Source organism: Pinus tabuliformis, chromosome 9, assembly GCF_031772625.1.
Source record: "Pinus tabuliformis cultivar Carrire ecotype Pingquan chromosome 9, CPIR1, whole genome shotgun sequence".
Lineage (NCBI taxonomy): Eukaryota > Viridiplantae > Streptophyta > Pinopsida > Pinales > Pinaceae > Pinus > Pinus tabuliformis.
The window spans coordinates 468,777,061-468,804,766 of NC_142307.1; positions in this window are offsets into that span (position 1 = coordinate 468,777,061).

Below are 27,706 nucleotides of genomic sequence, written 5' to 3' on the forward strand. Positions count from 1 at the left end.
TGAAAGGTCTCAAAAATTTTAGGCTTCTCTATGTACACCTCTTCCTCAATCATGCCATTAAGGAAGGTTGTGTTCACATCCATCTAATGTATCTTCCAACCCATCTGTGCTGATAGTGCCAATATAGATCTGATCAACAAGTACCTTGCAACAGGAGAAAAGGTCTCATCATAGTTAATTCCCTCTACTTGTGAAAAGCCACGGACCACAAATCTAGCCTTAAACTTCTCCACACTAGCATCTGAAGCTTGCTTTACCTTGTAAAGCTAAAGGGAGCTCACCACTGACTTGTCCTCTAGTCTCGGGACCACATCCCAAACAATGTTACGAACTATGGAGTCATACTCCTCCACCATGGCATTAACCAAAATCGGTTGTTGCACTGCTTCCTTAAAGGAAGATGGCTTCATCACCACACTTTCACCCATAATAGCCATGTATCCAGTGTACCTCTCAGATGACCTCCTCTACCTGCGTTGAGAAGTGGTGTGCTTTCTTCCCTCTCTAGAAGACTCTGCTTGAGTGGATGTCTCCACTCTTGGATCCTCTGTATGTGGCTGCTCCACATCAATATGAGGCTGCTCAACCTTAGGAGCTAAAATATCCTCATCTGCATGTAGCTCAAGCTCCCTCTCAAGGGAAACTTGCATGGCCTTTTCCTCATCGAATCTGACATCCCTGCGAACCACTGTCATCCTGTTGGTCGAAAAGTACACCTGATAGTTGTGAGGTGTATCATTGTACCCCAAAAATATCCCAACTCTATTGTCGAATCAAGCTTCTTTCATGCATCTTTGGTCACATGGAAATATACCGATGACCCAAAAATCCTGAAGTGACCAACATTTGTCCTCTTACCAAAATAAGCCTCCTCTAGTGTCTTTATCTCAAGTATCTGATTTAGGCTACAGTTCTGAACATAAACCGTTGTGTTGCATGCCTTAGCCCACAAGTGTAGTGCAATGCCCTAATCATGTAACTTCGTCCTTGCTGCCCTTACTAAGCTTATATTCTTCCTCTCGGCCACCTCATTCTGCTTAGGGTTATGTGGTGTCATCAACTCTCGTTTAATCCCTTCCGCTACATAGAAGTTCTTAAACTCATTTGAGACATACTCACCACCATTATCACTCTGTAGAGCTTTAACCTTCTTGCCCAACTCTTTCTCCATCAATGCTTTAAACTCACAAAATTTTGTGAAAGTTTGATCCTTTTTCTGCATGAAAAATATCCAACATTTTCAAGAAAAGTCATCAATAAATATAACATAATACATGTGTTTGGTCATGGAAGCTATTGAGAATGGTCCACACACATTTGAATGGACTCACTCTAGAATAGCCTCTGCTTGATTGTCTCTATTGTGAAAGGAAGACTTGGTGCATTTTCCCAAAGTACACCCCTTGCATGTATCAACTTGCTCAAGTGTACCTTTAGGAAGACCAGTGGAGGTCTGCTGTAATATCTTCAAAGCCCCATGACGCAAGTGGCCCAATTGCCTATGCCACAACTTAGCAACATCTTGGCTCCACACCCTTTCTGCTTTTTTTCTCAAAGCAGCACACTCCTCTATCTCCAACTTATAGAGATTCTTCACTTGAATCCCTATCTTCTTTACTTGACCCGTGGCTATGTGTCGAAGGATCACTTTTCCTTTCGAGAAGATCACATCATAGCCTCTAGCCTCAAGCATTGAAATGGATACCAAGTTCTTCTTCAACCTAGGAACATACATAACATTCTTCAATGTGAGTGAAGCCCCATGCTCCCTTTGAAAAGTAATCGTGCCTAATGCAGTAACACTATACTTCCCATCGTCACTCATCTCAATATGCGTCTGGAGATCTTTCTCCTCCAGATCACTGAATAACTCTTTGTCGCGAGTCAGGTGGAATGAAGCTCTACTTTCTAATTACCATACACTTACTATCATTGATGACACCATGTATTCAATGAGGGAAAAGTCCAATTCGAATTGAGAGGCCAAAGCCTCACTCGCCGCTCCTCCTGACGACTTCTTCTTGGACTTCTTGAGTGAAAAATTTGTAGCAAAATGGCTCAGCTCTTGAAAATGAAAGCACTTAACTTTCATCATGTATTTCTTCTTACCTCCATGATAATAATCTGATTTGGAATGGGAAGATTTCCCTTTCCCCTTCTTCGCCTTAATCGCTAAGGCACAGTTCTATTCATCATCAGTCTTTGATGAAGAGCCATCCATGGTGTTCCTCTTGATCTCCTCCTGCATCAAATATGACCACATCTATTCCAAATCTCATAGCTTCTCCTGACCATTGACAAAGACTTGATAATTATGCCAACTCTTTGGGAGTCCTAGAACACTTCCAAGTTCATCACGACATTGAGTGAAGAATAGTCTCACCTTACTCCACTTTGATTTTTTGAATTTTTTCCTTCAGCGCCAATTTCCTTTGGTCACTATTGTTTTGATACAAGTCTGTCAATTTTTTCCACATAGCATACGGAGTTTCCTTGCCATGCAGACTCGAGCCAATGTGGTCTCAAACTCCCTCAAGTATTATTTGCCTTGCCTTCGCCACACACTTCTTCCATTCGGCCAAATTCTATGCATCCGATGTTGTTGCCTTAGGAATTTCTTAATCAACAAATTCCTTCAAGCCATTATCCCCTAGCACAACCTCCATTTTGTCCCACTAGGATATAAAATTTGAGTTTCCTTCCAAGGCATACTCAAGCCGCAAACCGTAGAACTCCATCTGAAGTATGTATTGCAAATTCGAATTTCACATGTAACCCAAAACTCAAAATTTCGAAATCTCCTCTAGTATATCAAATTCAACGCTGGTACCATGTAGAAAATCCTATAGATTCACAAGCTCATGCAATTTACTAAAGCACAGGACAAGAATCTACTTCTACTTTCAACCAACGGAAGCTAATAGATCGATGAAAATAATATGAACAAGAAGAAGATAAATCAATGGCACATAACATAATATGTATCTAGGCAAACCCACTACTCAAAACCTCGCTATCTATATTGCATATATCAAAAATATGAGTGAAGATACAAAACTTGCTCTCACTAGAACAATTCCGCACAAATATGCTCAACTCTCTCAGCTCACAAGCTATTTCAAGACAAATCCTTAGCCTATTCATTAGCTCTCCAAGCCCGTAATCTCTTGCATAATTCCTTGGATGAATAGCCCATATTTAAAGGGAATTCATTCTTCCAAAACTGCGCAATCCAAACATAGTTCCTTCTCTGATTGCATGCATGATATTTACAACTTAGTAAATCACACAACTGATAGTACATTGTCCTTGCACTCTAGTCTCAACTGGGTATTTCTCATAATCGACATGCATGAGTTTCTGATGAGGGAATCTTCAGTTAACTAGAGTGGCACTTGTGGATGCACTAGTGCACCAACTAATTGTTAACTCTCTATTAGTTCCACAAACAATTTGGAACTAATTTAACTGAACATAACTTAGTAAACTGAGTGATCTAATTACAACTCACAATTAAACTCATCCTGGACCCCTAAAACTTAGGGAGAACATATACATGACTTCAGAAAGTCTTCTAACTCGAAATTCCTAAGCTAATTAAGTTAATTAAACTTAATTAACTATTTACAAATTTCTATGAGAATAGAATTCGATTTTAATTCTCATTTTAATTCAAGGACAAATTAAACTGGAATTTCTTGTTGCCATTTCTCAACACATGCATTTGTCTTCTGGCACAACAGACACTGCCCATTGACTTAGCCTTTCATTTTCCCCTATGTTGCATGCCACTACATGAGCCTTCCGAACCTGGAGGCTTCGATCCTTTGATGCTATGATTAGCTTTCTTACACATTTTTTCACATGCACAAACCTTAAAGGGATTATTTTGACCTCTTTACACCCGTTGAAACCCTAGAAGAGATTCTTAGGTAACCTTTCCCTAGTATTAAAACTCTAGCCCTAATGATCGTGTGTGGTTGTGATGGTTACTCCAAGAGGTTTCTTATTTTAGAATCGATCATCAAAGTCACATCTTGGAAATCTATCCTATGATTCTAACTCATTAGCATGGAGGATACGAACAAGTTTCTTGTGGGGAACCCTAATTAGTTTGAATGACCTACATCCATAACCTAAATTTTGTACTCAACATGGTCTTGAATATCTCAATGACTTTTTTTCATGGTTCACCTATTAACTGGAGATGAGATGTGGAAGCTTGACATGAGGAGAAAGCTAAATCAGAATATCTTACAGTTTTTTTCAAACAAGAAATAACCTCTCTTGATCATCCACCCTGGTGCAATGAATGTCCAATAATAAGTGCTAATGTGCACATGAAAGAAAATGAAATTAAATAAATGGAAAAGGATTGATAAAGGCTTCCTGTGCAGAGAGGTAATGCAACGACTATGCCAGGGTACTGACCAAGCTTGCTTGTAGCGAAGCAACGTTTGTGATTTCTTGAAGTGACTCTGTCAGGGTACTTTCTAGGCCTGCTGGAAGTGGAGCAACACTAGAAACCTATTTTAAAATTATGAATATAATAAGTCCTCTGCCTTGTTATCGACATCATCATTGATTGTTGGAATGTGTGAAATTCTAATTTGTTGTTTAATGACTAGCAGGACCTAGTTGAAACACAAAGGGAAGGCATATATGTAAAGGTAAAGGTAGTGCAAGAGGTACCCATAGTGACTGTTCAATATTCCCTTGCATCATTATCTAGACTCAAACTATTATAGGGATGTTGGCAGAGATACTCGATTCTACCAGTGGTTCGCCAATTGTTATAGCCGCTACAACAACACCCAAAATTTTTGGGCATATCAAAAATTTTTGCTCCTCCTCTACTCGCCTCAGGCTATTAGGGTTTTGATAAGGTCATCAACTAGTTACTCTCCCCACGACCCTTCCTAACAAACCTTGTTGATGTTCCCATTCACGCTTCACATATTGAAACTGCACACCATGTGTTGTCTCAGATATTGATCTTATGATTCAAGTAGGGTTTTGAAGGTTCGTAAATTCATTTAAGTGTTATGAGTCTCCCGTGATTTCGAAACTTATATGTCAGTAATTTGCATCACAATCATTAGAGGTATTGTGTGTGGGCGAGCAAAATTTATTTCGACTTCCCTTATGTTGACCATATTAGGGTTTCGGAGAAACCCTAAATTGGAAAAAGAGTGGTCCCCTTCCTGATTTAACCTAATTCGCATGCCTCTAGGGACACACTCTCATTGGACTTGCATGGCATCATGCTCATAATCATTGTAAGTAATTTTCCCCTAGGTTCATGACTAGTTCCACGTCTCAGCATGAACATGAGGGTTTGTAAGAAAGTTATCTTTCCCTTGCATCCTGGTAACCCTAGAGTGATCCACTCCCTCTAGATGCATGTTCATAAATAATTCATCAAAATTGCACCACAATTGCATTATCATGTTAGGCATCTCATGGCTTGTCAAATTCACCTACAACCAACAAGCCACTAATTATCAAATTCTGTATGCAAATTGAGTCTTTAAAGAGAAAGTGGTGAAGGCCATTTGTACTGAGAGCATGTGTAACCATTTTATTTTATATTTTTTGAAGTTACCACAGGCCTTTAATAAATATTAGCTAAATTATTTCACATCTCCTTTTATTGTTCTATTAAGATCACAATGCTCTAGTTTATGAAATATTTCTTTATATTAATGCTAACACCTTCCATTATTCACGTGTGTAAACAGGATGAATAATGAGAAATGTCCCTAATGACATTTTGAAGGTTGTGGTGTTGGAATGATACAAGACCATGCAGGAATTAAAACAAATCTCCCCTGGACACATAATAGTGCATGAAAACACTCAACCATGTGAGTTGATCGATACTTGGTAATGAGACTAATTCTCTAGAGGGCATTGAACATAAGAATCCAATATAGCCATCAATTGCAAGTCATACAATAAGAGGGTCCCATTCACTCCTAAATTCCAATAGTTTGACAACAAACCAAGATCTTGATGGCTCTATGGTTATTTGCCTATGCTATAAGCATCAAAAGATAGGATCTGAAACCCCACATTATGTAAAGAGTGAAATCTTGTTACTAGGAACAAACCATGTTTTGCGATATCTATGCATAAGACAACATCAAAGGGGATCTAGTATCTCATTCCGGCGATATGGTCCTATATTTTATATATAATTTAGCATAAAATAACTACAAAGGAGGTCATGGAAAAATATGACGAGGATTACATTGACAATTTACTGCAAAATCTCTTTTAACATGTATCACAGGGTAGCACTAATGGAGCAATAGGAATATGTGATGTGCACACCACCTAGAAGGGAGTTGTTTAATCACCAGAAAATTCTTCTTTTACCACCCCAGCAAAGCTTGAAGACCTCCGATATTCACACTCTGAGGGCCCGATGGAGATAGTGCAACACAACAAACACATGCATATTTTTCCCAAGGAGCTAATAAATATGCACTGTATGTTGAGAAAGAATAATAGGAATTGATAAAATATCGATGCACAATCACCCCAAGGAAGGCGTACGTTGTGTCATACGTCACTCAACATCTAGAGAAGGCATCTAATGCAGGGATATGTTCCATGTTTATTTAGAGGCAAGGGTTTTGATTAGGTTAAAGGGAAATCGATTAATATTATATCAATGACTGTCGTGCCACAACAAATAGCGACCATTGCATATAACGCTAGATCCATGTGTTAACTGGCACTGCAAGTTCGAATAAAGACCCTATGATTACTATGATTGAAGGAAAGGCAAAGCACTGGCTTCTCAATACTAAATATGGTTTGAATGAAAATGGATCACTCTGAGGGATGGGTGTATTGAGGAGAGGACACATGCATTCACCATTTCAATTTCGTGAATGGATGCGACTTGGTCTTAGTCACACCTCCAAGTTGTGGCTTGAATCGAAGTTGCAACATCATCCTACCATACTCATGACTAAACAGGTCACATGAGCTCATTTCAATCTCTAACAAATTTACCGGGAAGTGTGACTTACTTTGGAGGGTCACTATGCGACTTACCATGGTCGCATCTCTTGCTCGTGACCATTCTCCAGATCTCAAAGTCACACTACAGGATCACATACAAATTCCCAAAGAACGTGACTTGCCTATGATGAGACTTTGTGACTTCTCTGAGTGTGATCTTCTCCAGATTTCATTTCCCAAATGCAACCTCTACCTCAGCCACAACTCTCTAAGTCGCCTAGTTGCAGTTTAAGTTCCAACAAACCATCCAAAGATGGGACCTTCTTTATATTGCGACTGGGCGACCTCCAGTAGGTCGCTCTTCCACCAAAGTCACAGGGTTGCATTTCAATGCCCCAGGAAAGCCTCCATGAAGTGCAACCTAGCCAACATGTGACTATGCAACCCCTTGCAGGTCGAATTTCCACCCGTTCGCATTATCACAATTTTTATGCCTCGAGGAAGCAACCAACAGATTTGAATTCATTGTAGTGTAACTATCCGACCTTCATAAGTCACAAAGTTTCTCACAGTTCTCCATTTCCCTCAAAGTTCATGATGTCTTCAACAAGTAGTGATTTTTTTAATCTTCCTTGAGTCATATCTCTAAAGGTGCCACGATCACCACATTAAATCCTGCGTCCAGTAACAATAAAGGGATTCATCAGAAAATTTTGGAATACGAAGCAGACAACTTTGTGCACATAACGAAAAGAAATTGTTCATAAGATTGATAAAGGTGTTAACATACTAGTAAATGTGAAGTGCGCTAATTAAAATCACCCTTGTATAGAATTACCTATGACAAAGAGAAATATTCTAAATGTCCAAAGATGAGGAAGTTAAAGAGGGGTCATGTAACAAGAAAACAAAGTAAGGAAAAACTATCTTCTTAATAGATTTGTCCTTTATTCGAAATACTGGAAGTTACATCGTTAGTTTTGCTTATGAGGGGCCATCTCTTTTGACCACTATAATGCTTGGATTATGGATGAATATTTGTGGCATTATGAAGAAATACTCATAGTTGTCCAAAAAGGGATTCAAGGAGGTGGACCTCATGCACTAGAGTATTAAATCCCAAAGCTGAGGAAGCTATATACCTCTTGGTGCTACATCCCCCGATAGAAGATAACAAAGCTTGAGAACCTTCACCTTAATCACCATTGGATGAGATTGATTCAAGCAAAAGGATATGGGTAGTTCTTTCAGGAATTGCTGCCAACATTTTGGAGCCTAGAGACACCTTGCAGAAATCAAATTCATTAATAGCATTGTGGCGTAGAAAGGGACTAAACAGGGGTCCAAATTGGTGTTTCACTCTTAGTCAATTGTTTAATCTTTCTAATATTATTATTTGAATGTCAATATGGATATGGCTAATGCAATATGTTTACTTCTAGATAACAAGGAAAAGCAAGAATTTCAACCTAGATGAAGGGAGCTAGGGTTTTCAATGAGATCAAAACTGGATCCACTCGGGCTCTTAAAACCTATTGGAAATATCAAGAATGCAACAACAGGAGATGATTGGACACAAGCAAGGCACAATAACAAGAAGTACAACAATTCATGCAAGTCTCCCTGGTTTCACAGCAATATTGGCGACAAGAACCCTAGGACTTCTCAAAATTTCCCTATTCTCTTCACATCGATATGTAAATGCTCTCATGATGGTGTCAGCAGTTATGCTAAGATCAATTAAGTATGTATGAGGCAGCAAGAATGAAAGAGGAGTAAGGAAGTTCAAGAGTCATGAGGGTAGGTCAAGGGTCACAATAGGTGAATAGTGGCTTCATCTCTATAAATGTGCCCTCATGCCTCATTGTAAAGGAATTTAGCACCTGATTTGAGGCTTGGATTAGATAGCTTATTGGTGCTTGAGAGCTAGAGGCACTCAACTCTTGGCAGCTAGTAGAGGGAGTTGTAGTGAGACTGGGGTTTTGCATTAGGCAATAATATGAGCAGCCCCTGTTCCACTGCTCAGTTTTGACCAATTGCATGATATGTACTTGAAGTTGTTGCAGCAATAATAGAATTTTCATCATGTTGAGCACTGATTCCCATGCTTACTCATAGTGGTTGTATTGGTTGTCTGATATTTTCATTGTATTTTTATGTGTGCTTTCATAAACACAATATGTTATGTAATTACTCATAGTTGTTTCATGTATGTTTTGCTTTTGAATCTTTGTTTACTTATTCCTCGCCATGTCGGTGATCTATTGTGAACTAGTTTGCAATTAACTTCTAGCATGATATTATTCATGTATGCTTGATTGGGTTTTGGCACACTGATCCCTCTCATGGCATACCACTTCTTATTGTTGTTGAGACTTGTTTGCACCTCTTTCTACAGCTTGTCAATCTTGAGCTGATTTTGTTTCACTGTCTGGGAATTTCATTCTTATCCCCACTCCGACGCTTTCTCAATTGACAGCCAAGAGCGGAAACATTCACGGTGGCAGCCGGGCCCACATACCAAATGGGGCTCCTATCCCAAACGATGTGATGTCTAATTGAGACTTCACACTGGGGAAACCCCCTAATTGTTGGTGATACATTCTATCCCATGAACACCACCCTAACAATCCCCCCTTTAAAATTGACCTGAGGAGATTAACCTAGTCCCAATCATTCACCAACCATCTCACATTTCCCCCTCAAGTTAGGATACAAGGACACCTGCCACCTGCCACCCTGATACGTATTCAAGAGGTCTATTCCACAACTTGATGACTCCATTCACTATTTCACTACATACATGTATGATCAAAATATTAAGGCCTTACAACAATCCTTGCTCCTGTGAAATATGCATGCCTAAACAATAAGTCTTACAACTTCTTGGGGAAATATAATTGTTTTGGACAAGAACTATTAGGGTTTTCACACATCACCACTGCTCTCATCACATGCTCAATCCTTAACTATTCTCAAATAATTGACTCCATCTTTGTTTCTTGTCCATACTACCACTCTCTAGCTACATCTCTAGATTTTTTTAACCATACCTTGACCTAGCTTTACAACACTATTTATTCTCCCTTGATCCATGTAGCTTTTTTCATAGATCCATTCATCATTCAGTAGCCTTGTCAATTTTGAACACCAGCTAATGGCATCTACCAAGGCCCATAGCTATCTTGACTATATCAAAAGTCCCAAAGATAATGAAATTTTCTTTTCTTATCCTTTTCATTTTCCTAACTTTACACAATGATTACAAATATATTGACAAAACCTCTTTAATATGAACCATGAACCAAGGATGACCATCTATTATGCATTGTCCCATAATCTCTTCATTTCACCACACTGTTTTTCCCGCTTGTAGTTTTCCTTTACAAACTCTGAGTAATAATAACATTCAAATGCTACTAAGTTGGCAGGCTTATGCACCTCATCTTTCATCTTTCCATTCATTTCACTTTTTCCTAAATCGCTTTTCTCAAATACCATTAATAGCATGCCAAAAAATAATAATAGGGAATGCGTCCAGGTGCAAGGCCTACAAAATTTATCAATTCCCACATTTACTATCATTCACTATCATCCATAGGGCCTACTAGACATATCAATTCGCACGTTTGGTAGCTCCTTCTCCAATTTGTACATTATTTGTATATGTGAAAAACATTCACATATGCAGTGAGGTGGCTTCGATAGACTACAGAAAAACATGGAAATATCGTTGGCTCCTTGCTCATTCCCACACACATTAGAAAATTTAAATAAGAAAAAATAACCGTCAGCATTGGCGTTCTATTTATTGCACTTTGACGCATTTCACATGCATATCTCTTTCTAAATCCAAGAAGTCCACTTCAAATGAGCCATGTGCAATTAATATTTTTCCATCTAAGAACGCCTATATATACATTACGACTCTCCTAGTGCTACTCCACAAGATATTACAAAGACAATTAAAGCTTCTAACCCATGTCATTTAATTTTTGGAGTGTGTGACTGTCTTCTGCACTATAATTTCTGAACTTTTTCTAATTTTCCACGAGTTAAATTTTTCTTGCACAACCATCTGTACGCATACTTTACAACCATCTGCACACATACGTTACCAGGCCATTCATGCTCAACTGCAGCTCTAATATTCATTAGACTATGATGGCATTCACGCTCAACTGTAACTCTAATATTCACTACACTATGATACCAAGGGTTAGGATCACGAAATGTTATTGGAAAAGACATGGGTTTTCATAAACTTAGAGTTTTAAAAAATTGAATTTATCGGAATCACTTTAACTTTATTTTTGTTATCAATATATAATTGGAAAATATAATTCCTACTCGTCTTAGTGGTAATTCTTTCTATCTAAAGGAAGTTGTTCCTATTCCTTAAGATTTTTTTTAAATCTAAATGTTTCATATATTGGTGTGTGGTTGTGTGTCCAAAATAGCTTACTATATTGAGAAAACACTACACATATTTATATATAATATTATTTGATTAATTAATGTTTCATCAGTTTCTAAAATTGGTATGAGAGCCAGTATTGGCCTGGGCCTAGGGAAATAGGGAGGTTGGTCAATGTTTGTTTGTCCATTTATTTTTGGTTTGTCCAATCGATTTGAACGTAGGGAAAATTCATTGTTTGTTGTGTGTGCAGAGGCACACCATTTTAAATCGATTGTTCCCAGTTCGAGACCTGAGTTAGTGGTTCTTTGCGCTCTTTTGGAGGGTGGTATCCGGTGGAATATTACCTGCGGACTGCAATATTGTTGGCGTTGCAGGTTCTTGCATGTTACGTGTGTCTATCCATTTGTCGATGAAAGGTCGATCTGAATGGGGTAGTTATAGATTCGAAAGGGGAGTGTACTGGTGCGTCATTTAGTGAGTATCCACTGCTGCGTGTAGCCCATCAAGCAGGTTCTTGCTGACCAAGTCTCCAGCGAACTGGTGTGGATGCTGGGATCCAAGCCCAGGTCTCCACGGTACATTGGATGAAAATCACTTTCCAACGAGAATGATACAGTTGTCGGTCAACTGGCCATGCGGATGTCTACATATCTGCAAATAAACATGACAGGAACCATCATAAAAGTGATGCAACTAACAAATGGAGTAATTAGAATTTCAATTCGATGATGGTTCAACTGATCATAGTCCTTAATAGCAGCATTCGAGAATCCTGCATGGCGGCTGATTACTGAGACGAGATAAGGAAGTTGTGGGATGAGATTACAGTGCAGGCCAGTGCAGGCAAGGAACCTTTGGTGGTATCCGTGATTAATGATTTGGGTGGCTTGGTAATGTACGTGAAATTCGTGTTGTTCAGCATGATGGATGAAGAGGAGTATGAATTGACGCCTTCATGCTCTGTTAAATGTTGGGGATTTTTCTGGTAAAATCCCAAAAACAAACAAACTGAACACACACAGAGACAATGCTCTATTTTTCTCCAGGATCTTTAACACAGGGAAGCTTAAAAATAATTCTGAGAACAGAGTATTACACACCCATAAAAGATTTGTATTCATTAAAACAAAATTCCTGATACAAACTTCATCCTCTTTCACTCAGAGGGATTCACCAAAAATACATTTCAACCAACAAAAAAAAACTCTGTCTCCTCCTGAGATTTTACACTGCTGTGTGTAAAAATCTCTTTTTACATTTACTTCTGTAAAACCCTTTTACATATACTGCTGTAAAAATAAAAATCACATTATACACTTTGCATATTACAAAAGGTTTCAGCACACAAGCCAAACATTACAATACATATGATTTACATGGAATTTGTTTTTGCACTGCTTTGCATTCTTTTCTTACCACAGGAAATCAACACATAAAAAAAACTTTTATGCTGCTCCCCCTATTCTCTCTATTCGCACTGGTGTGCGTTCATTCTCCATACGAAATTGTGAACCTACGCGGCCCCTGTTTTCTTCTACACACTACGTGTGCGTTCTTTTCATTGTAATTCACATGTGAAAAAAAATGGTCAACGCACAAAAACAAATAACATAAAAAAATACATTTTGTGCCCATACTTCCGGTATATTAAAAAACATTAAAATTTAAAAACCCTTATCTACTTTCTACGGGCACAATTAATACATTTAAATTATTATCAGCGGTCAACCAAAATTGATTTTACTCCACGCAAGGTTATTTAATGCAGGCTCGAATGCATCTTGGAATGATGGACGACGGAGAACATAAAACCCCATCGGACGGCTGACAAAGATTTCGGGAGCCCACTTCATGCTGAACGTTAGGCTCCGATAAAGCTGTACGGAAGAACATATGCTGAGGACGCGTGGCTGAAGACAATTGCATCGGAGTCGATTGTCCGGAAACAGCTTACTGACCAAAGGCGGTCCGATATGCTCAGGTGGTTTCGCTGCAGTGGTTTTGGCAGTTGAAATTATATTTTCAACACTCCCCTTTAATTTCAACTGCTCAGCATTCAATCATACCCAAACACTTCCTCAAAAATTCAAAGCTTTTCTGATCCAATGGCTTTGTCAAAATGTCTGCAACCTGTTCCTGAGTCCTGCAATGTTCTAGAACAATTTCTCCATTGCTCACCAATTCCCTGATGTAATGAAACCTTGTGTCAATGTGTTTCGTTCGTTTGTGAAACACAGAATTCTTGGACAACGCAATAGCTGAACTATTGTCGCAAAAAATCACCGTTGCTTTTTCCTGCTCTTGGCCTAAGCTCCTTAACATTCTTCTCATCCAAACTGCTTGACATGCTGCTGCTGTAGCTGCCACATATTCAGCCTCTGCTGTAGACAATGCTACAATGGACTGCTTCTTAGAAGCCCATGAAATGGCTCCTGAACCCATGTGAAAAACATAACCGGAAGTGCTTTTCCGATCATCTACACTTCCAGCCCAATCACTATCAGTGTATCCAACTAAATCTGAACATTCTGAGACAGTATATAAAATTCCAAACATTTTGGTACCTTTGACATACCTCAGAATTCTTTTTGCTGCTTGCCAATGTGCTTCCTTTGGCCTCTCCATGAATCTGGAAATTAAACTAACAGCAAACATTATATCAGGCCTAGTTGCTGTTAAATACATAAGGCTTCCAACAATGCTCTTGTACAGACTAGGATCAAAATCCTTACTGCTGTCCTCTCTGCTGAGTTTTAATCCCATTACTGTGGGAGTGATTGCTGCCTTGTACTCTTGCATGTTAAATCTGTCCAATACTTCATTTACATATCTTGCTTGTGAGATAAAAATCCCATTTTCATTTTGATCTACTTCTATGCCTAAGAAGTATCTCAGCAAACCCATGTCAGTCATTTCAAACTCCTATTTCATGACTGATTTGAAATTCTCAATGAGATGATCATCATTACCTATGAAAATAACATCATCAACATACAACACAACAATCAGAATTTTACCATCCTTTTCTTTGATGTAGAGAGTGGGTTCTCCCTCACACTTCTCAAATTCTTTTTCCAGTAGATATGAATCTATCCTGCTGTACCATGCTCTTGGCGCTTGCTTCAGCCCATAAAGAGCTTTCTTCAATTTGCACACTTTGTGCTCTTCACCTTTCTTCTCATAGCCTAGAGGTTTTTCAATGTAAACCTCTTCCATTAACACTCCATTTAGGAATGCTGACTTCACGTCCATTTGGTAAACTTTCCACTTGTTTTGAGCTGCTATGGATAGCACTGCTCTCACGGTTTCCATTCTTGCAACCGGTGCGAAAGTCTCCTCATAGTCTCTCCCATACTGCTGCTTGTACCCTTTGACAACCAGCCTTGCCTTGTGTCTTTCTATTTTGCCTTCAGCATTGCTCTTGGTCTTGTAGACCCATTTAACTCCAATGACTTCTTTACCTTTTGATAGCTCAACTAAATCCCATGTCTTGTTTCTCTTTATGGCATTAGTCTCCTCATCCATAGCTTCTATCCATTTCCTATCTTTAATTGCTTCTTCGAAATGAATAGGATCATCAACATGACAATACAAAGCAAACAAGGAATTCATTCCTTCATCATAAATGTCACTTAGATTTCTAAACTTCTTACCTCTTTCATTTGGTGTGCAAGTGCTTGAAGATGCACTTGAATTTCCACCTTCTGGTGTGCTTGGAGAAGTACTTTCATTTATCCTCAAGGGTGTCCCTTGCTGTCCTTGTGTTGGCGCTGCTGTTTGGGGATGTATTTCAGCCATCTCATCATCATCTTCATCATGAGACAAACAGTTTTTAACATTCACTGTTTTCTCTATGCTTCCATCCCAAGCTTCCTCCTCAATGAATTGAACATCTCTGCTGACAAAAAACTTCTTGGTAGATGGGATATACAACCTGTAAGCTTTGGATTCCTCACTATATCCAATGAATATACATTTCTCCCCTTTTTTGTCCAACTTCCTCCTTAGCTGATCTGGAATGTGTGCATAGGCCACACATCCAAAAACTTTCAAGTGGGTGACACCTTGCTTTCTCCCACTCCATGCTTTTTCGGGCACTTTGTTCATGACTGCTTTTGTAGGACACCTGTTCAAAATGTAAACTGCACAATTTACAGCTTCAGCCCAATAATCATTTGGCAAATGCTTTTCCTTCAACATGCTCCTCGCCATATCCATGATGGTCATGTTCTTCCTTTCAGCAACTCCATTTTGTTGTGGGGTGTACCTAGTTGTAAATTGCTTATGAATCCCATTTTCTCTACAAAACCGTAGAAACTCCTTGGAGATATACTCACCTCCTCTGTCAGTTCTCAAAACTTTGATGCGCAGCCCGCTTTGGTTTTCCACAAGTGCTTTGAAATTTCTAAATTTTTCAAACACTTCACTTTTGTTTTTAAGGAAATAAGCCCAAGTCTTTCTGGTGAAATCATCAATGAATGTTAGAAAATATTGGCTGCCTGCAAGTGATGGAGTTTGCATTGGTCCACATAAGTCTGAGTGGATAATTTCTAAGGGTGCCTTTGCCCTTATGCTTTTCCCTGATGGAAAACTTTCTCTATGTTGTTTCCCCAAGATACAACCTTCACAAAGGCTGTCCGGTTTCTCTATCAATGGTAATCCTCTTACCATTCCTTTTCTGCTCAACAAGTTAAGACCTCCAAAGTTGAGATGTCCAAATCTCAAGTGCCACAACCAATTTTCATCCTTTGGCACACTTTGGAAAGCCTCTTGGGTAACTGCTGCAATTACTTCTTTGTTTTTCAAATCTGCCCTTATTCTAAGAGGGAACATCATGTTCCTTGTCATCTTTACTTTAGCAATGCATCATTTGCTGGGTGTTATATCCATGATGGTGCATACATCATTTTCAAAGAAAACATTGTAACCTTTTTGAACAAGCTGTCCAATACTCAAGAGGTTACATCTCATTCCAGGGACATAGTAGACATCTGCTATGGTTTTCTTCTCACCCTTCTTTGTAAATATTTTTACCTCTCCTTTTCCCATAACAGAAATTTTTCTATCAGTTCCTAGTGTGACTTGTGACTTCACATTTTGATCTAAAGCAAAAAAGAGGGCTATGTTTCTTGTCATATGGTTGCTACAACCTGAGTCTAAAAACCATATGTCTTCATTGTTTGTTTCAGCCATATTACAAGCTAACAACACATTATCTTGGCTAATATTTTCTCTAGTAATATTTGCACTAAATCTATTACTCATATCATGCTGCTTCTTCCTACATTCACTGGCATAATGCCCATATTTTTTACAGTAATAACATTGGACATTGGATTTTTCATACCTTTGTCCTTGAGCATGATGTTGTCCTCTTTGTTGGCTGTTGCCTTGGCCTTGGTTCTAATTTGGATTGCTGCCTCTTCCTTGAGCATTTGCTGGGCTGTTCCTTCCACCTCTGTTTTGACTTCTGCCTCTTCCTCTCTTGTTTCCTTTGCCTTGACCTCTTCCTCTTCCAAAAGACATCTGGGTCTTGAAAGCTTGTTCTAGAGATGAGTTTTCATTTCTACTCAACCTCTGCTCATGTGTTATCAGTGATGCATGTAGCTCATCAACTGAAAAGTTTGAGAGATCCTTTGTCTCTTCTATGGTGGTGACAATCACATCAAACTTTGAGGGTAGGACCCTCAATAGTTTCTCCACAATCCTCCTTTCTTCAAGGGTTTCTCCATGAGTCCTTATCTGTGTGACCAGACCAATTACATGTGTGAAGAATGAGTCAATATTGTCTGACTCCTTCATGCACAGGTTCTCAAAATCTTTCCTCAGCAATTGTAGTTTTGCTGTCTTCACTTTCTCCATGCCTTGATAGGCTATCTTGAGAGTTTGCCATGCTTTTTTGGATGTCTTGGCTGCTGCTATCCTTGGAAACACACTCTAGTCCACTGCTTGATACAAAAATACAAAGGCTTTTGAATCCTTCTTCCTATTTCTCTTCAACAGATCTCTCCCTGCCTGAGTTAACCTATTAAACTCATTTTCATCTGTTGGTTCTTCAAAGCCATCTTCAACTAATTCCCATAAATCTTGAGAGATAAACAGGGCTTTCATGGTTATTGCCCAATAGTCATAGTTTTTCCCATTAAAGTGTGGGAGCTGGGTGTTAAACATACCCATACTGGTGCTTGTGCTGACCATTCCTTGCATTCTTAGCTATGGTTTAAATTCTTGACTGTGTATTTTTAAAAACACTGACTGTCTTCAACAGCTACACAAAAAAAACTTTGAGGAATACCTGAATCTTTTCTTAACTGAGTTTTCACTCTGCTGGAGAAGCTGTTGCAGCAAAAGAACTCCTTTCTTCAGCTTATTCCTCACCTTCAAAGAGCCTGAACCTGCTTTGATACCACTGTTGGGGATTTTTCTGGTAAAATCCCAAAAACAAACAAACTGAACACACACAGAGACAATGCTCTGTCTCTCTCCAGGATCTTTAACACAGGGAAGCTTAAAAATAATTCTGAGAACAGAGTATTACACACCCATAAAAGATTTGTATTCATTAAAACAAAATTCCTGATACAAACTTCATCCTCTTTCACTCAGAGGGATTCAACAAAAATACATTTCAACCAACAAAAAAAAAAACTCTGTCTCCTCTTGAGATTTTACACTGCTGTGTGTAAAAATCCCTTTTTACATTTACTTCTGTAAAACCCTTTTACATATACTGCTGTAAAAATAAAAATCACATTATGCACTTTGCATATTACAAAAGATTTCCAGCACACAAGCCAAACATTACAATACATATGATTTACATCGAATTTGTTTTTGCACTGTTGTGCATTCTTTTCTTACCACAGGAAATCAACACATAAAAAAAACTTTTATGCTGCTCCCCCTGTTCTCTCTATTCGCACTGTTGTGCGTTCATTCTCCATACGAAATTGTGAACCTACGCTGCCCCTGTTTCATTTTCTACACACTACGTGTGCGTTCTTTTCATTGTAATTCACATGTGAAAAAAAAATGGTCAACGCACAAAAACAAATAACATAAAAAAATACATTTTGTGCCCATACTTCCGGTATATAAAAAAACATTAAAATTTAAAAAACCTTATCTACTTTCTACGGGCACAATTAATACATTTAAATTATTATCGGTGGTCAACCAAAATTGATTTTACTCCACGCAAGGTTATTTAATGCAGGCTCGAATGCATCTTGGAATGATGGACGGCGGAGAACATAAAACCCCATCGGACGGCTGACAAAGATTTCAGGAGCCCACTTCATGCTGAACGTTAGGCTCCGATAAAGCTGTACGGAAGAAAATATGCTGAGGACGCGTGGCTGAAGACAATTGCATCGGAGTCGATTGTCCGGAAACAGCTTACTGACCAAAGGCGGTCCGATATGCTCAGGTGGTTTTGCTGCAGCGGTTTTGGCAGTTGAAATTATATTTTCAACATTAAATTCCCAGAAGCAGCGGTGACAAAGCCACATAGTAACAAATTAAGGCATTCCAAGGAATTGTTGTCGTCCATCCTTTGATGTCGAAGGAATTCAAGTGTCTGATCTTGTTGGATATAATGAGGGATATCGTGATCGTTGCCATAGGGATGACATGTGAGCGTGGCTCCGTACAGGAGTGGCAGGAATTTGGACACATCACATTCCCGGCCACAGGGAAAATTCTCCGAGAATTCCTATGCATTGAAGCAATGGACTCTCTAGGCCCTAAGCGATCAATTCCCCGAGGGCGAGTGGTATTTTAGCTTGGAGAATTTCATAAATACCTTCTAGTGTAATAACGTTCTTCAGGCTCTCTATTTCTGCCCTCCATTTAGAGAGAATTTGTTGGAGTATTATGGCCACAATAAGACAACGGTATAAGCAGAGGAAAATATCCTGACATGCTTGGAAAATCTCTTCACTCAGATCAACTCGATCAACTCTCATAATAAGAAGATAGGTGTTATTTCTCCAAAACGATTTGTGCAAAGAGTGAAGGAAAATGAGCTTTTTCACAGTTACATGCCCCAGGATGCTGGCGTACTCTGCGTACTCTAGTGCAAAACCATTGATGCCAACGTTTCGCTAGATTCTGCACTTTAAAAAGAATTGTTGTGTGTATTAGTATGTCGTGTCATGATATTTTTTTATGTTATTGAAGTGACATTGGTCTGACTAATTATTGTGTTGGAATTCGTCATTTCAAAAATATACAAATTTGCAGGGTATGATGAAGAAATGACAATGAAGATGGCATCAAAGAAGGGACATCAGAGATTAAAGGATGATGGACAACTAAGTTAACGTTTGTGTGAGTTTGTGGAATAGATTCATAATGATGGTGTATTAAGTGTCATATACATTTATTAGTAAGCAAGTCTAGGATGTTTTATAGTGGTTTTTCTAAAGTATGTACATGGTAACTCCAAGATTTGGAGTGTGTAATGTAAACCTTATGAGGCATGTGTACCCCCATGAAGTTCGTGGTAATCTTAAAACCATTTTGGAAGTGCAGAATTGTGGTAAGCCAGAAACAATTTGTGACAGTGTATGTAAGTGCAGGTTTGTGGTAAACCAGAAACCACATGTGAGAGTGAAGTAGACAAGGATTTTGGTAGGCATGGTTTAGTGTCAGCCGACAAAACCCTAGGCATGGCGTAGGGTAAGCCGATAAAATCCAAAGCATGGTTATGGGTAATTCAAGAAAACCCATGATGACGATGACGGAGGGGGATTTGTAGGTACAGGAACAAGTATGGAGATATTGGTTGACTAAACCATGTACACGAAGGACATCCTAGTTCACTAGCGGTTGCAGCAGTTGGTACTAATGCATTTTGGTAGATGGTTGTTCCTTTATATGGATGTTGGCATATTATTTTTTATCATATTTGTAAACACCAAGACCACAACTAGACTTTACAAATTGAGATCAAGACATGTAGTCATTAAAGGGGCGACTTGGAAAATACAATTCTTACTTGTCCAAGTTGTGATTCTTTCTATGTAAAGGAAGGAGTTTGTTCCTATTCCTTAGAAGTTGTATAGATATAGATGTTTACTAAATTGGTGTGTGGTTGGGATATTCTCTCAACTAAAAAATTATGTATCCAGTAGACAACACTATCTACCTATCTATATATATATATATATATAAATAATATTATTTGATTAATTAAAGTGTGATCAAATTCTCAAATCATATATGCAATTTACAGAAATAAACCCAAATAGTCAATTAATTTTATCATCATTCTTCAAATAGTTATTTTCTCTTATCATAATTCTTCTCTTAATTAATAGTTATTTTCTTTTATCATCATTCTTCTCTTAATTACTTCTAAACTTTTATATGGTTAATTAATTTAGTTAAATTTAATTTTCTTAAACAAATTTTATTTAAGTCACTTGAAAACGTCACGCTGGAATTTTAAGTGGTGTTAGGGTTTGAGTCAAGTATGTTTATTGACCATTGGTGTTCATGGCTGATAAGAAATCGGTTGGGCGTCCCCATTATAGAGAGCCAGCGCCAGCACCATGGTTATAGCATATATATGCTTACCGTTCAGGGCAACGATAAGTAGGAAAGGCTATAGGAGCTATCACGGGTTGCATTCATACATGGGATTAATGAAAGGGCTTATGAGTTCATTATAAAATAACTATTAACACTTTCCTTAACCAAGTGGAACCGGTGGGAAGTCATCAGGGCCGACACAGTGAAAACCATACCCGCCATCGTTGTTTAGTGAGACTATCTCGTTGGAAAGTGCAATGATGCAATGGGGGACGGCATCCCGTGAGAGAATTAGAGCCACTATCTATTAGGCCCAAGGGAGATCATGGTGCAAGTTGATTTATGAAGAGAGAGTAGTGGAAGAGAATTATTGTTGCTACTGTACAATATGGAAGGGAAGGAGTGCATAGCGCTTAACCAGGATCAGTTCCTGATTGGATGCTACAACAAGGTGGAAAGGCCCCAAAAAAACATGACCATAATCTGTCAAAGTGACGGGGAGCATAAATACTCAAGGAATTGATATCAGAGGCTCTGGATGTATGCCCTCTCATTCAACTATATCATGGAGTGTACTTTTGTCATAGAAATGTGATTGTTGGGGATGTTTCCTTCTTTGTTATGGTGAAGATTGATGACATTTTCTGGCCACGCTATGAACGAAATAATAATGAAAGGACCATATAGTCATTGGTCTTGAGTTCAGTAATTTATTTATTTATTTTTTAACATATTGTTGCTAATAGACAACTATGGTAGTAAAAATAACCTCAATATATTTATAAGTCAGTCTTAGAGTTTAAGGTTAATGGATATATTGAGATTATTGACTTCAATATGAAGTTATTTTTGTTAGAATTCACAACTCTAATAAATGATAGATAAAGCATGGGTTTGAAGACATTTATTAAACCAAAGATGACAAAGATGTGAAAGAATATCAAAATACCCAAGGATCAGACTGTAAGGCTAAACAATCCTTCTACCAAGAGATCACAAGATGAATGAAGAGAAAACACACTTCATTGCTTGAGAAAATGAGTTATACATGAACCTAATTTATAGGAACAATATAGGCTTCTAGTGATAGCTAGAAGATAAGACTGATGACTCAATAGATAAAGATAAGACTGACAACGCAGCTAATAAGATTGTTGCGTAAACTTACAAGTTTCAATATTTATTCAAATTCTAACACCCCCCAGAAGTGAAACATAAAGAGGAAAATAAAGAAAAAAGAACACAAAGAATTGGTCCTAACAACTAGGCCTTTTTAGGTACCCATGTACAACATTTCATAAGAAAGAAAGAAGGAAATAAAATGAAGAGATGAAGGAAGGAGGACTCAAGATGACCCCCCAAAGACAACTTCTTTTACTCCAAGCATATGTTGTAACTAAATAAATCTTGGTGATGCCAAGGATTTTGTAAAACTATCTGTTATTTGTTCTTTAGTATGTACATATTCCAGGCTAAGAACACCATCTTGAATAAGTTGGCAAATGAAGTGAATATGAATCTCAATGTGTTTTGTCTATTGATGATCCACATGATTACTAGAAATTTGTATTGCACTTTGATTATTACACCATAAGAGAGTAGGTTGATCTTGTTGAATGCTAAGCTGAAGCAATAATTGTCGCAACCAAAGATCTTCTTGACTTGCGAGCACTGCAACTCTATACTAAAATTCTTTCGTAGATAATGCAATTGTTTTCTATTTCTTGCAAGACCAAGCAATAGGAACAAATCCAAGGCAGAAAACATATCCATAGGTAGATTACATATCATCCACTGATCCAACCCCGTCAGAATCAGTAAAACCTACAAGCTCAAGAGGACTAGTAGTATGCCGAATGCCAAAATTGGAAGTTCCTTGAATATATCTAAGAATATGCTTTTCTACTTTCCAGTGACTCTGATTAGGATCCTGAAAAAATCTAGAGACCATCCCATCTGCATAGGAAATGTCAGGTTGGGTGTGTGTCAAATAAAGTAGACTACCAACAAGTTGGTGATATAATGTAGGATCCACCCTGGGAGTGGTGCAACTAGCAGTAAGAATAAAACCATATTGAAAAGGAGTAGGTGAAGCCTTACAATTAGTCATGCCAAAACGTTGGAGTAAATCAATAGCATATTTCTGCTGGAAGATGGTGATTCCTTTTGAAGATTGAGGAACCTACAAGCCAAGAAAGTAGTGTAAAAGACCAAGATATGTAATAGAAAATTGTCATATTAATGCTTCTTTAACATTTTGAATCATAGATGAAGAATTTCATGTGAGGATAAGATCATCCACATACAGAAATAGAATCAATAAATTAGAGCCTTGTCTCTTAGTGTAGATTGTTGTATCAGGTTGACAATGATTGAACCTTGAGGAAAGTAGACCACTATCCATCTTCTCATACCAAGCTCTAGGAGCTTGTTTGATACCATACAAAGATCGCCTAAGCCTATAAACAAGTGAAGGATCCTGCAAAAAACCAGGGGGTTGCTCCATATAAATCTCCTCATGTAGATCACCATGCAGAAAAACACTCTTAACATCCATCTGGTAAACTAACTAGCTTTGGGAGGTTGCAAGAGAAATTACCAGACGAATAAAATCCATCTTGGCGATAGAAATGAAAGTCTCAGAATAGTCAATTCCTTCAACCTGTGAAAATCCCTTAGCCACAAGACATGCCTTATGTTTGTCTACAGATCCATTTGTTTCATATTTGGTTTTGTAGACCCACTTGCAACAAACCAACTTGCATCCCTTTGGAAGAGAAACAAGATCCCAAGTATGATTCTTCATCAAAGAAGAATACTCTTCTGTCATGGCAGCTTCCCACTCAGGTTTTCCAACAACATCAGAAAATTGTTGTGGATCCTTTGAAATGGCATGACTCAAAAGAGAGATTCCTTCAGACTGTGGTTGATTTGAGGCTAGATAACTGAAATCAATTGCATCATACACAAATCTATCAAGATGATTTCTCTTACAAAGACTTCTCCTCCAAGAATTATCCATAACAAGTTGCTCCTGTATGGGTTCTACTGGTGTTGATGGAAGATTTTCTTCTGGATGAGGATGTTTAGTAGAGCTTTCTTCTTCTACCATATCTATAAAAGCATCATAATGATTAGAACCATAATCAACATTTGAAGATGAGGTAGTAGGGGAAGAAGATGGATCTTGTACTGATATTTTCATCAAAATGAACATCTCTTCAGAACAAAACTTCCTTAGAGTTAGGATCAAGGAGTCGATAAGCTTTCATGTCCTCACAATAACCAACAAATATCAATTGTTGACTTTTCTTTTCCATGGCTTTGCATTTTTCATATGGAATTAATGCCCAAGTAGGACTACCAAATACCCTGAAAGAAGATACATCAGGCTTCTCATGTGTCCAAGCTTCCATTAGAGTCATATTTTGAACTGCCTTATGAGGCATCCTATTTTGAATGTAATTAGCACAATTAACTACTTCATCCCAAAAAGTAGGTGCCAAGTTCTTGGAATGAATCATGCAATTAGCCATCTCCTTAAGTGTTCTATTCTTCCATTTAGCTACACCATTTTGTTGAGGGGTGTAGGGAACATAATGTTGATGAAAAATGCCATGTTCTTTGCAAAAATTTTGAAATGCCTTGCTAACATATTCCCCCCCATTATATGTGTGTATATTTTTAATGGAGCATGAATATTGTTTCTCAACAAGATATTTAAATGTCTTAAAGGTTGCAAAGACTTCGCTCTTGTACTCGAGAAAATACACCCAAGAGTACCGTGAAAAATCATTAATAAAAGTTAATGCATATTTGGCCCCTGAAAAAGGAGTAGTTGAAAATATCATTCGATCACTATGCACCAACACAAGAGGTGTTTTCTCCCTTGAGGATTTCCCTTGAGGTTTTCCCTTTAGGAAAGGGATCTTGGTATTTTTTTCCAAGTCACAACATTCACACACTCCATAAATACATGAAACCTTAGAAAGAACTTTGGATTTATGACTACCAAAGCTTGGTTTGAAGAGCCATAGAGAACATCTAGTTTCTTTAGCTTATATTTTTCTCGTATGAGACGATCACAAAATATCTCAAAGTTGGGCATTTGAAATTTTTCACCAAGGGCATCCCTTGATGCATAGAAGGTAGATGCAAGAACTTGAAAAGTATCCTTGCCACATGATTTTAATTGAGACAACAAAGACCTGAATTGAGAAATATACTCCTCAATAGAGGCATGCTCATCAGGTACTAGGGCTGATAATTTAGTTTCCAATTCTAATGCATGGAACTCATTGATACCTCCAAATATTGAAGCTAGTTTTTCCCAACTTTCTTTGGGAGTTTAACATTCTTCAAGATGAAATAATAGGTTGTTTGAAACATGCAACCCAATCAGCCCCATTGCTTCATCTAGTTTATTCTTGTAGGAAAATATTTCAACTTCTTTTGTAAAATTCGATTGGTTTTCACTTAATGTTTGCCATAGCCCCTTAGATTGTAGCAATTGTTGCATTTTTCCAAGTATGATAATTGTACAAAGTAAGTAACTTTATTATCCTTAACTCCTCCATAATTTTGAAACCCAAATTTTACTACAAGAGAATTCCTAAAAAAAGTTTGCCCAAATCTCTTTTTACCAAGTGAAAAAATTGCCAAGAATTTTTGCTAGAAAAATGCCAGTAATATTTTCCCATATTCTCCTTTTTACTCGAGTCAATAAATTTTTCCCAATTTTCCTTTTAACCCAAAAACAAAAGTGCCCACTTCTTCTTTTAACCCGGGAAAAAAGCTTTAGCTGTAAATAATTTTTTAACTATAATTTTTCTTCTCGAAAGAGGGAAAATTAAAATGAGAAACAAAGGGAAAACCCTATCAATTTTCCTTTTTATTCAAGGTGCTTTTCTCCCTTTTTTTAAATACACCTTCCTTTTTTATCATGCCTTCTCCTTTTTTATGTGGACCATAAAAATGCCTTTCTCCTTTATTTTTTTTAATGTGGGAAAAGTTAAGAAAAATGAAAATAACTTACGTTGGATTGTTGAATGAATATGAATGCACTGAAAATTTGCTGCTCCAATCTCCAATATAACTCTGGCATTTCATCTTTGAATAATTACAACACTTCCACCACCCACTGAAAATGCGCTACTCCAATCTCCAATATAACTCTGGCGTTTCAACTTTGAACAATTACATCACTTCCACCACCCACTTGAAACACCATGATTACAAACAATTGAAAAAATATGGAATTTCACTGTAATTGAGTGGCTGGAAAAGGTATGCACAAATGTGAGATTATAAAATGAACTATCTTCACTTACATGCTTCCTTGGAAATTAACAAACCACAAATAGATCTAGATCCAAAAACGGATCTTAAAATATTTAAAATAGATCTAAAAAAAAAGAGAAGGGAGCTCCCAGTTAAGCTCTGATACCATGAAAGAGTATCAATAAAATCCAAGGATCAGACTACAAAGCTAAAAAATCCTTCTACCAAGAGATCACAAGATGAAGAACGAAGAGAAACACACTTCATTGCTTGAGAAAATGAGCTATACATGAACCTAATTTATAGGAACAATATAGGCTTCTAGTGATAGCTAGAAGATATGATTGATGACTCAATAGATAAGGATAAGACTGACAACGTAGCTGATAAGATCGCTATGTAATCTTACAAGTTTCAATATTTATTGGAACTCTAACAAGATGAAGATGAAGAATATGCCCATGATGTAAACAACTGCATAAGAGAACATGGTATTCTAGTCATGTATGTCATGTGTTATTAACTCTTGCTAATGTAGTTAGTAGTGTTGCAATGTTTGTTATGTAAGATCATTCCTAAGTCAATATGTAAGAATGTTGTAGCTAGAAGGTCATTCTAGATACAAGTTTTTTTGCTCCGTGAACTATTTTTCAAGTGGTGCACTATAAGTCTTGATAGGCATGTGTAAATAGAATGTAACACTGAAATGGATACATCTTGTATCCATACTACTTACCTAAATCCCTAGAGATTATAGTGGATGCCACACATGTATCTCCATAGATGGAAGTAGATCCATAAGATGGTTAGTGAATCAGTCTTCATGATTAAATTTATCTTAATACCTGGTATACAACAATTTTCTTGTAAATCTGATGTATCAGTGGTACATTGGTTTCCAGTTGGTACATGATGACAATTCTTCTAATAAAGGAAGGAGCGTGGACACTTTATAAGGTGGAAGTGAGTTGCATCATTCTTGCTTGAAAAAAGAAGTATTGGTTGGGGACAGGCGTTTTGGAGTGGAATGACAAATTTATAGCAGGAAGGACATGGAGGTTTTGAACAAAATAGAGAGATCTTTGGAGAGCATGTGACAAGAAAAATAAAGGATAATGGTTGGAGCAGCATTAGAGGTTAGATGATGGTGGAAAAATGAAGGTAAAATAAATTGTGCGGACATTGGGGGTGGGGGGGGGGGGGGGGGGGGGGAGGAGATGGGGGGGAATAATAACAAACTCATGATCATATTGTAATGTGAGTCACACATTGTAGCAAGTATATAGTGTCATGTTTGGGGTGGTCCTTTAGAATGTATGTACATATTGTCTCCATGGGTGGAGTTTTTCATTGAATGTACCTGATTCAGTCATGATGTAAGCCTAATGAAGCATGTGTACCCTCTTGTAGTTTGTCATATTCTAAAAATCACTTTGTAAGTGTGGATTTTTGGTAGGCATAAACCACTTGGCGTGATGAAGTTTGTGAGAGACA